Source organism: Clytia hemisphaerica, unplaced genomic scaffold, assembly GCF_902728285.1.
Source record: "Clytia hemisphaerica strain Z4C2 unplaced genomic scaffold, Clytia hemisphaerica genome assembly, whole genome shotgun sequence".
Taxonomy (NCBI): Eukaryota; Metazoa; Cnidaria; class Hydrozoa; order Leptothecata; family Clytiidae; genus Clytia; species Clytia hemisphaerica.
In genome coordinates this window covers 45,959-55,702 of record NW_027103758.1, presented here as the reverse complement: position 1 = coordinate 55,702, position 9,744 = coordinate 45,959, and positions in this window count along the sequence as shown.

The following is a 9,744-nucleotide window of genomic DNA, read 5'->3' as shown; positions in this document are numbered from 1 at the left end:
GGAAAAAAGTGTGCAAAGTGAACGGAACTCATGACGTCAGGGATCTGTATTCTAAAACCCAGCGAACAGTGAATTTCGCCGGTCTAAGGCACGAAAAAAATACATATTGCCGGTCTAAAAACCTCTCTTGCCGCCTCAAGTAAGCCTATTCACGCCAATCAATTTACTAGCCTTATTAAGAGCTCAGCGGCCTTAAATTTAGGCCTATCAAGAACAAAGCTAAACCCCTGTGAAGTAATCTTGTATACGAAAATATCCGAAAACACCGGGCGTTTCCCACCAGTTTAAGTGTTTTTTTTTATTATAGGAGTATATTTCGCAGGTCTATTGACCTCTATGAAACAATCTAATTCAAATTTACAGTTCATCAATATAACGGTCTTTTTACATATTTTCTTAAAGTAGAGCTTAGCCCGAGGGCTACCTCTCACTTTCCATACACAGCATTCATCCTTCTCATTCTTCGTTTTCTCTTTAGCTTTTTCATGCCATTCTTTAATGGTTTCACGTTCTTTCTTGGAGAAGTCATCTGTTACACTGAAATTATCTTCATTTAGTTTATGGACTGAGGCCATAATTCTTTTCTTGTCTTCTTCATTGGCCAACGTTACTTTCAATGGCCGCCAACTTTTCGTCTTGAACATATCATCCTTTCGAGCACCGATTCGTTCTGCAGTGACAACATTTATCTTTAATCCCATACGATTTCCTACAACTTCCTCCACGTAATCTTTGTCACCGGCCCGCTGTTCCTCTTTATTCTCATCTTTATTTTCACCTAAATGATGGACAATGATGTTACATCTAGTTAAGTTCTTCCAGCGATCTTCTTCTCTTTCTTCTTTTTCATTTTTGATAAATTTCTTGATGATAACCTCCTGTTTCTTCACCTCTTCCTTTGTGATATCTGCATATGTTGCCCGTTTGGTTCTTTAGCGACGTCTTCTTTGTTCATAGCTATAAGTTCCTCCATTTTCTTCTCTAGATTATGCAATCTAGTGTTGAAAACAGATTCAAATATTTGCTGACCTCCATCTTGACATTCTGCTTCCGTTATTGTTGTGTTATTTGGTTACTTCTGACTCTTTGCTTACTTGTTTTGATTTTTTCCAAAAGTATTGGCGTGACTGTAACACATTTTTTACATTCGAAGCGTCGGCTTTTGTATTGCAGACAAAGCTGAATTTGGTATGCGGGAAGCTCCGAACAAGCATAATGAACGAATCTCTGGCATTTCCTACATTGTAACATGTCATTATCCTTTATCATTTCATTCGTGAAGCATTTATGATAAACTGAGTGATAAACTTCGATCCTTAATATCTGATCTCAACAAGGTCGTCACTAGCCTTAGTGACGAAATCGATGATGAGCTTGAATTTCAGTTTCAAGCTCATAGCTGTAGTTATGTTGACTGCGATGAATTCAAATCGCTTGCAGCCAACACTCCATCTAAATTTTCTGCCTTTCACCTGAACATTGCTTCACTTTCAAAACATTTTGACGACCTTGAAGATTTGCTTGCCCTCCTCAATTCTAAATTTAGTGTCATAGGGATTTCAGAAACCAAAAGCCTTGTTGACACCGAAACAGAAAGTCCTCTCGAAAAAAAAGAGGACTTTGCTATACCAGGAAAAGTTTTTTACACCAACTGAATCTTCTAAAGGTGGAGTAGCCTTATATATTTCACACTCTTTCTCTTACAAACCTAGGACAGACCTAGACCAAGTTTGCTATTCTTCATGTAGTCTTGAATCATGCTTTGCTGAAATTATCCTACCAAACAGTACAATATCATTGTTGGTACTATATATCGCCATCCAAAAATGGTTGGCTCCAATCAAGATTTTCTAAAACCTCTGCTTAGTAAAATTTCTTCTGAGAAAAAGCAACTCCTCCTTCTTGGAGACTTCAATCTTAATCTTTTAAAATGCGAGGATGATTCAGAAATAATGTCCTTCATGGATATCCTCGATTCTAATCTTATACTTCCACAGATCCTTTTACCAACAAGAATAACTGAGGACTCAAGACTCTCATTGATAATATTATTTCTAGCCCATCTGATAATGGAACTGTATCTGGCAACATATGCTTTCCATATCAGATCATCTCCCCCAGTTTTGTCTCTTTCCATCATTTGAAGGTAAGTTTCCCGGTGAAGATAATACTTTTTTTCAGCAAGACTGGTCTCGTTTCAACCGAGAAGAATTTATTCTGGATTTTCTTGAAGTTGATTGGGACACCCTTTTTTTGAGATTTGGTCATAATCCAGACTCCTGTTTCAATATTTTTAATGACAGAATGAAAGTACTTGTAGAGAGACATCTACCCACAGTCAAACTTACCAAACGTCAAGTTTAGATCAAAAACAAAACCATGGATAACGCCAGGAATTTTGAAGTCAATCAAAAAACGTGACCACTACCAAACAAAACACGCTAAGGCTAAAACTAAGGAGTCCAAGATCGACTCTATGAATTATATCGTAGGTATCGAAATATGATAGTCACTTTGACTAGGACGTAGTAAAAAAAACCACTACATCAGATATTTGATTTCCATTCTAAAAACTCTAGAAAAGTCTGGTCTGGTGTTCGCGATATAATCTCAACAAGGGCTAACTCAGAATCACCCATTTCAATCATCACAGGTGACTCTTTGACATCAGATCCTGAGAGAAAGTAGCCAATTCCTTCAATGATTTTTCACTACTATAGCTGATTCTATTCGTGAAAAAATGCCGCCTTCTTACAATCACTTCAGCAGTTTCATGAAAGATCCAAATCTGCATTCCATCCTCTTAGCACAACCACTAATCAAGAAAGAAATTGCGAAGGTGATTGGCTTTTTCAATAAATAAAAGCAAGTGGTCCTCATAGTATTCCTATAAAAATCCTTAAACTTTTAAGACTTGATATTTCTGTGCCAATATCGGCGCTGATAAACTACTCCTTTCTCAGTGGTATTTTTCCCTCTACTCTCAAAATATCTAAAGTTGTGCCTGTCTTCAAACACAAAGGTTCTCCCCTTGAAGTCTCTAATTATAGGCCAATTTCACTTTTATCTAACATTGAAAATTTTTTTGAGAAAGTGATGTACTCACGTCTTTCTGATTTTCTTGAAAAACCATAATCAAATCTACTCTCGACATTTGGTTTTCGTAAGGCTCACTCTACTGAGCATACACTCATTAATATTGTCGTACGTATCCGAAGCTATCTTGACAATGGTGGGTTTGCCTGTGGTGTATTTGTCGATCTACAAAAGGCTTTCGACACAGTTGATCACGAAATTTTACTTGAAAAACTCGATCACTACGGAGTCAGAGGCATTGTTAACGACTGGTTCCGATCTTACCTCACTAACCGCTCCCAGTATGTTTCTCTTGCAGGCTCAAATTCCTTTTAAAATCTATTAATCATGGAGTCCTCAGGGTTCAGTCTTGGGTCCTCTGCTGTTCTTGTTGTATATAAACGATCTTCACCGCTGTATAAGAACCTCTGAAACATATCATTTTGCTGATGATAGGGGGGACCTAAATTTAGCGGGGGGACCTAGAACCCCAGTCGGAGCCATGAGTCTTTGTGGGAGGGTTAATGCTGATCTCAGAGTTTTGGTCAGCTGGCTTAATGCCAACAAAATTTCTTTGAATGCTAGCAAAACTGAGTTTGTTATTTTTCGTTCCCCTTGGAGACAGATGGACTGCATTCCAAGAATTAAGCTTTGCTGGAAAATTCTATCACCAAGTAAGAGTGTGAAGTATTTGGGTGTTCACCTTGACAATCATCTAAACTGGAAGGTTCATACTTCTTTCGTTGCTGCTACATTGAGAAGGGCAAATGGGGCAATATCCAAACTTCGTCACTATGTTCCAATTCACATCCTTCTAAACATTTATCATGCAATTTTTGCTTCTCATGTTCGCTATGCTGGTCAACTCTGGGGACTGTGTGACAATACTGTCACACATAGGATTCTTACTCTTCAAAACACTGCACTAAGACTCATGACCTTTAGTGAGCCAAGAACTTCTGCCACTCCCCTTTTTGCTGAGCTTAAATCACTCAAAATCTTTGATCAGGTGAAAGTAATGAATATCTTATTTATTCAAAAATACCTCCAGGGTAATCTTCCATCTGATGTCCTATCAACACTTAATTTTGATGAAATTGATCACAAAACTGGCACCAGGGGCAAAGTTATTAAACTACTAAAACTTTCTACGGTCAAAACCAAAAATTTTGGACTTAACTCTTTCTCTCGTCTTTCATCAAAACAATGGAATGACTTACTAATAAATCATCCTGACACTGATTTTCACAACCTTGATACTGATGAACTAAAGCACCCTTTACATCTTTAGCTACAAAATTCTATTTAGACAAATACAAAGCTGAAGACGAATAATCTTTGTGTGTGTGTGTGTGTGTATACGTGAACTTAGTGTTTGTGTGTGCGTGTATTGTGTGTGCGTGAACTTAGTGTGTTTTCCCCAGGTGGGAGGGGTGGGTGGTGTAACAGGAAGAACTTTATAGATAAATCTACTCTAAGAAATTGTTTTAAAATAAAAGTAAAAATATTTCTTATAAATCATTATGTAGATAGACCGGTTTAGAGGCCCTAGTGTGCCTGGACTGTAAATCCTTTAATAAATAATAAATAAATAAATAAAAAGAAGTTCAGGGTGCTAAAACCTGTACAAGGTCCTGGTTGCTCAACTTCATCTGATACAGTGTTAACATTAAGACAGGTTGATACCAGGACAATTTTTTGGTGTGAGGTACTTTGAAGGACAGGAACTGTTGAGCAGTTATGGATAATGTTTTCATTGTTTGTGAAAACAAGATCAAGTATGTTTCCATCTTTATGTGTGTGAGTTTTCACGTATTGAGAGATGAAATAATCACAAAAGTGCACCCGACTGTCGGGTGTTTAAATTTCTAACTTCAAACACCCGACAACAGCACCTGACTGTGGGGTGCACCGGCAGGGTCGTCTTTGTAGAGGCCAAAACCGCAAAAACCTCTTTACAGAAGAGTTTCTTAAGTTAGGGGGGTCAGTGGAAATTTCAAAATCATTTTCAAAATGTCAAACCAAGTTTAATGAAAAGCCCTTATTCTCAGAAAAAAATTAGGGGTCACTTATCTTTGGTGGTTAACATCTATATTTTGTTTTGAGAATCGCAATGCCGATGGTTTTCAGGCTAACCAGGGGGGCAATAACTTTTCAGAGGGGGTGTTTTGAGGGTACAATTTACATGGCAATCGTTTTTGGAGCCGATTTGCCTGGGATAGGGTACTGCATTTCAAGATATTTCATGGACTACATATCAAAAACCTATTAAAACTTTGCAGAGTCTTATATATATAAAGCATCAAAAATTGTGTGTGAAAAATTTCAAGATGGTAGCACGAATAATGTGTATTTTACAGACCCGAATATCAAAATTTTGTGAAAAACTCTAATTAAAAAAAAAAAACTTCTTAAATTTCACACAGGGCCAAATTCTTCCATGAAATAGATGTTAAGAGCCATTTTCTGTAAGAATCAGGCAGGTCGAGGAAGTGATATCCTCAGATTTTGCTAATTTTTGGATATTTTGTTCAAATTGATGAAAATAACATCCTGTGAAAATTATTTTGAAAAATCTTTTTTCGTTCCCAAGATATGGGCCTTTAAAATTTGGGCCAATTTGCCCAAAAAAGTGCACTTTTGATAAATCTTTGACTTCAAAAGCAATTTTAGACATGATCAAGCTTAAGATTCATTTTAAAACATATTTTCCTGGAAGAAATCCATGGGTTCTTTGAAAATATGGCATTTTGAGAAAATTTTTCTGATCCAATGGCTAGAAATCATTGCCTGAAATCACAACACTTCTAATTTTGAATAGATTTTGAGAGCAATTAGCTGGCTTGGCCACAAGTGTCACATTGATATTTTTATATATTTCTGAAGTCTTTATGGTCATCTTTAACTTTCAATTAAAATTTCCATGTGACACTTAAGGCCACGCCCTAAAATGGCGGTTAAACATAGCTTTTCGCTCAATTTTTAGTGTTTTCAATGAGCTTTTAAAGCCATGGCCCTAAGTTCCACCACTGAAACAAATCATTTTTAGTTAGTGTTTTGGCCATATTACCCAATCCCAAAATAAAACCCATGTGCTCTAATACCATTTTTGCACAATTTATCTTCGAAAATCTTTTTAAGTCATCAAGACTTAGCCAATTTTTCCCTTAGCAACGTATTGTTTTTCCCTAGCAACCAGGCATCCAGCTTTATCAAAATTTTCCAAACTGTTTCCTAGTGGTTCCAGACCATGGTAAATGTCTTAGATTGCAATAGCAAAGTCTTGGACACAATATTCGTTGAATTTTAGGGCAAATTAGGGTCGCAGAGACAGAAATAGCAGACCCCAACAGATAACAAGGATGCAACTTTGGCTGATGCTTGTTGCAAAACCCTAAGTCAAATCAAATTGATTCTAATGTTTTTAACATTATTGCAGAGGAAATACTAAGAGAAAATTAAGTGGGGGTACTTAGCATAGAAGTTGAAGGTTCTTTTAACAGGTGAAATGAGGCTTTTGACAAGAAATTTCACCGCTAAGAAAAACGCCAAGTCTCTTGTTTTTCTTTGTTTCAAATGCTAAATTATATGCAATTGATCTTTGAAGGGAAGTCTCTTCTTGCATTTCATACCTTTATTTGTACTGTTTTGTCATTATAGATACTACTCAGACCTAGAAAAGAACTTTGAAGAGAGTTATGCTGCCTTACAGGTGGACTCTACCTACAGTATTTGACAGAGGATTGTACAGAATATCAGTGCAACATTGATTTTTTAGAACCATTTATGCTAGATTCCACCCAATTTCATTATTTGAATTTTGACGCTTTGATATTAGTTTTGATCGAAATATTAAAATAATTTGACTTGAAATTATCAGCCTTGATGAAACTCAATTAAAGTGGTTCTAAAAACTCAGTATTGCACTGAAATTCTGTATCCTTTCCTCCTCTTAGAGTCCATCTGTAAGGCAGCATAACTTTCTTCAAAGTTCTTTTCTAGGTCTGTGTAGTATCTATAATGACAAAACAGTACAAATAAAGGTATGAAATGCAAGAAGAGACTTCCCTTCAAAGATCAATTGCAAATAATTTAGCATTTGAAACAAAGAAAAACAAGAGACTTGGCGTTTTTCTTAGCGGTGAAATTTCTTGTCAAAAGCCTCATTTCACCTGTTAAAAGAACCTTCAACTTCTATGCTAAGTACCCCCACTTATTTTCTCTTAATATTTCCTCTGCAATAATGTTAAAAACATTAGAATCAATTTGAATTGACTTAGGGTTTTGCAACAATCATCAGCCAAAGTTGCTTCCTTGTTACCTGTTGGGGTCTGCTATTTCTGTCTCTGCGACCCTAATTTGCCCTAAAATTCAATGAATATTGTGTCCAAGACTTTGCTATTGCAATCTAAGACATTTACCATGGTCTGGAACCACTAGGAAACAGTTTGGAAAATTTTGATAAAGCTGGATGCCTGGTTGCTAGGGAAAAACAATACGTTGCTAAGAGAAAAATTGGCTAAGTCTTGATGACTTAAAAAGATTTTTGAAGATAAATTGTGCAAAAGTGGTATTAGAGCACATGGGTTTGATTTTGGGATTGGGTAATATGGCCAAAACACTAACTAAAAATGGTTTGTTTCAGTGGTGGAACTTAGGGCCATAGCTTTAAAAGCTCATTGAAAACACTAAAAATTGAGCAAAAAGCTATGTTTAACCGCCATTTTAGGGCGTGGCCTTAAGTGTCACATGGAAATTTTAATTGAAAGTTAAAGATGACCATAAAGACTTCAGAAATATACAAAAATATCAATGTGACACTTGTGGCCAAGCCAGCTAATTGCTCTCAAAATCTATTCAAAATTAGAATTGTTGTGATTTCAGGCAATGATTTCTAGCCATTGGGTCAGAAAAATTTTCTCAAAATGCCATCTTTCCAAAGAACCCATGAATTTCTTCCAGGACAATATGTTTTGAAATGAATCTTAAGCTTGATCATGTCTAAAATTGCTCTTGAAGTCAAAGATTTATCAAAAGTGCACTTTTTTGGGCAAATTGGCCCAAATTTTAAAGGCCCATATCTTGGGAACGAAAAAAGATTTTTCAAAAAAAATTTCACAGGATGTTATTTTCATGTATTTGAGCAAACTATCCAAAAATTAGCAAAATCTGAGGATATCACTTCCTCGACCTGCCTGATTCTGCCTGATTTTTACAGAAAATGGCTCTTAATGCCTTCATTGCTGGTAGTTGTAGCAATGTGGAAAGTTTTATGGATTTTAGATGATTATTTTTTGATTTACAGTCCATTTATTTTGAAAAATTCGGTCAAAACTGCCCCAAAATACAAGAAAAAATTTTGACGTTTTTCTTTATAGCTCAGCAAAAAGCCAAGTAAACCTCATTAAAATTTCACAAATGTTTTTTTTTCAAGGCCAGAAACATTCAAGTGAAGTTTCGAGATGGTGGGATGAAAAATGTGTATTTTACAGACCAGAATATTTCGAATTTTTCATAAAAATTAAGATCTCTCAACCTTCAATGGCCTTCATCTTTTGTTTATAAATATTTCATTATTCCTAGCAAGCATCCTGCCTTGAATACCCTTACATCGAAACCCATACGCTTTTCACAATTTCTTCTATATAATCCTTGTCGTCAACACATTGTTCTTCCTTGTTTTCGTCCTTGTTTTCTCCTAAATTGTGTACTTCTTTACTCCTAAAGCTGGGTGTCCACTGGAAAAAATAAGTTCATCGTGAATTTGTTTGTCGCAAAAAATAAATCCAGACATATGTCTGGGATTAAAAACCTATTGTTTTATTTGCGATAGGGCAAAAAGAAATAAGCGATGGAAAATGAAAACGTTTTCATTTTACATCGTTTATTATTTTTTACTGAAAAACCAGCGCAGAATAAAATTGAAATAAAATTGAAATAAACCGGCTGCGCGGGAAGGTCAGTCTGTTTTATCAGTTGTGGTGAAATATAAACAAACCAAAATAGACTCTGTTGTGAAGCAATATAAAACTTTGCAAGAAAAGGAATATGTTTTAGCTCTTTTAGCTCTCCATATAAGATTTTCTATGCACTACATACAAACTACTACAAAGATAGATGGCGATCAAACAGTAGCATTTTAATCTAAAAAACAGTTTTGTCAGGCCATTTTTCATGCCCTTTTAGCGTTCGGTCATTGGACGCTGCCCCTGTTGTCTATCGGGTGCTTCACAGACTATCACAAATAGGTTATGTGCTTGGAACCATTTATTGAGAGAGGGTGAAACAGAGTGTCCAGAAGTTACAGCTGGAAGCTGACCAAGATGGCTGAAAGCCAAATGACTATGTCCAAACGTAGACAAAGTCTGAATGTGCAAAATTGAATTGACAATTGAAAATTGATTTCTTATTTAAATAAATTTGAAGTTTTGATCCAACATCATGTCTTGACTCTTCAAGGACTTATGAGTGAATGAACTGAGTGAGAAGTGATCCTATATTTATATGATAATATTGATGATGTCATCATAAATGTACTTGAAATGGTTTGGAAATAATATATGTACAAGAAATGGGTTGGATCTAGCAAAATGGTAGCAAAAATGTAAACAAAAACTAGTCTGCAAAAATGCTAAAATGAAAATGGTAGACAAAGTAACAAGAAATTTA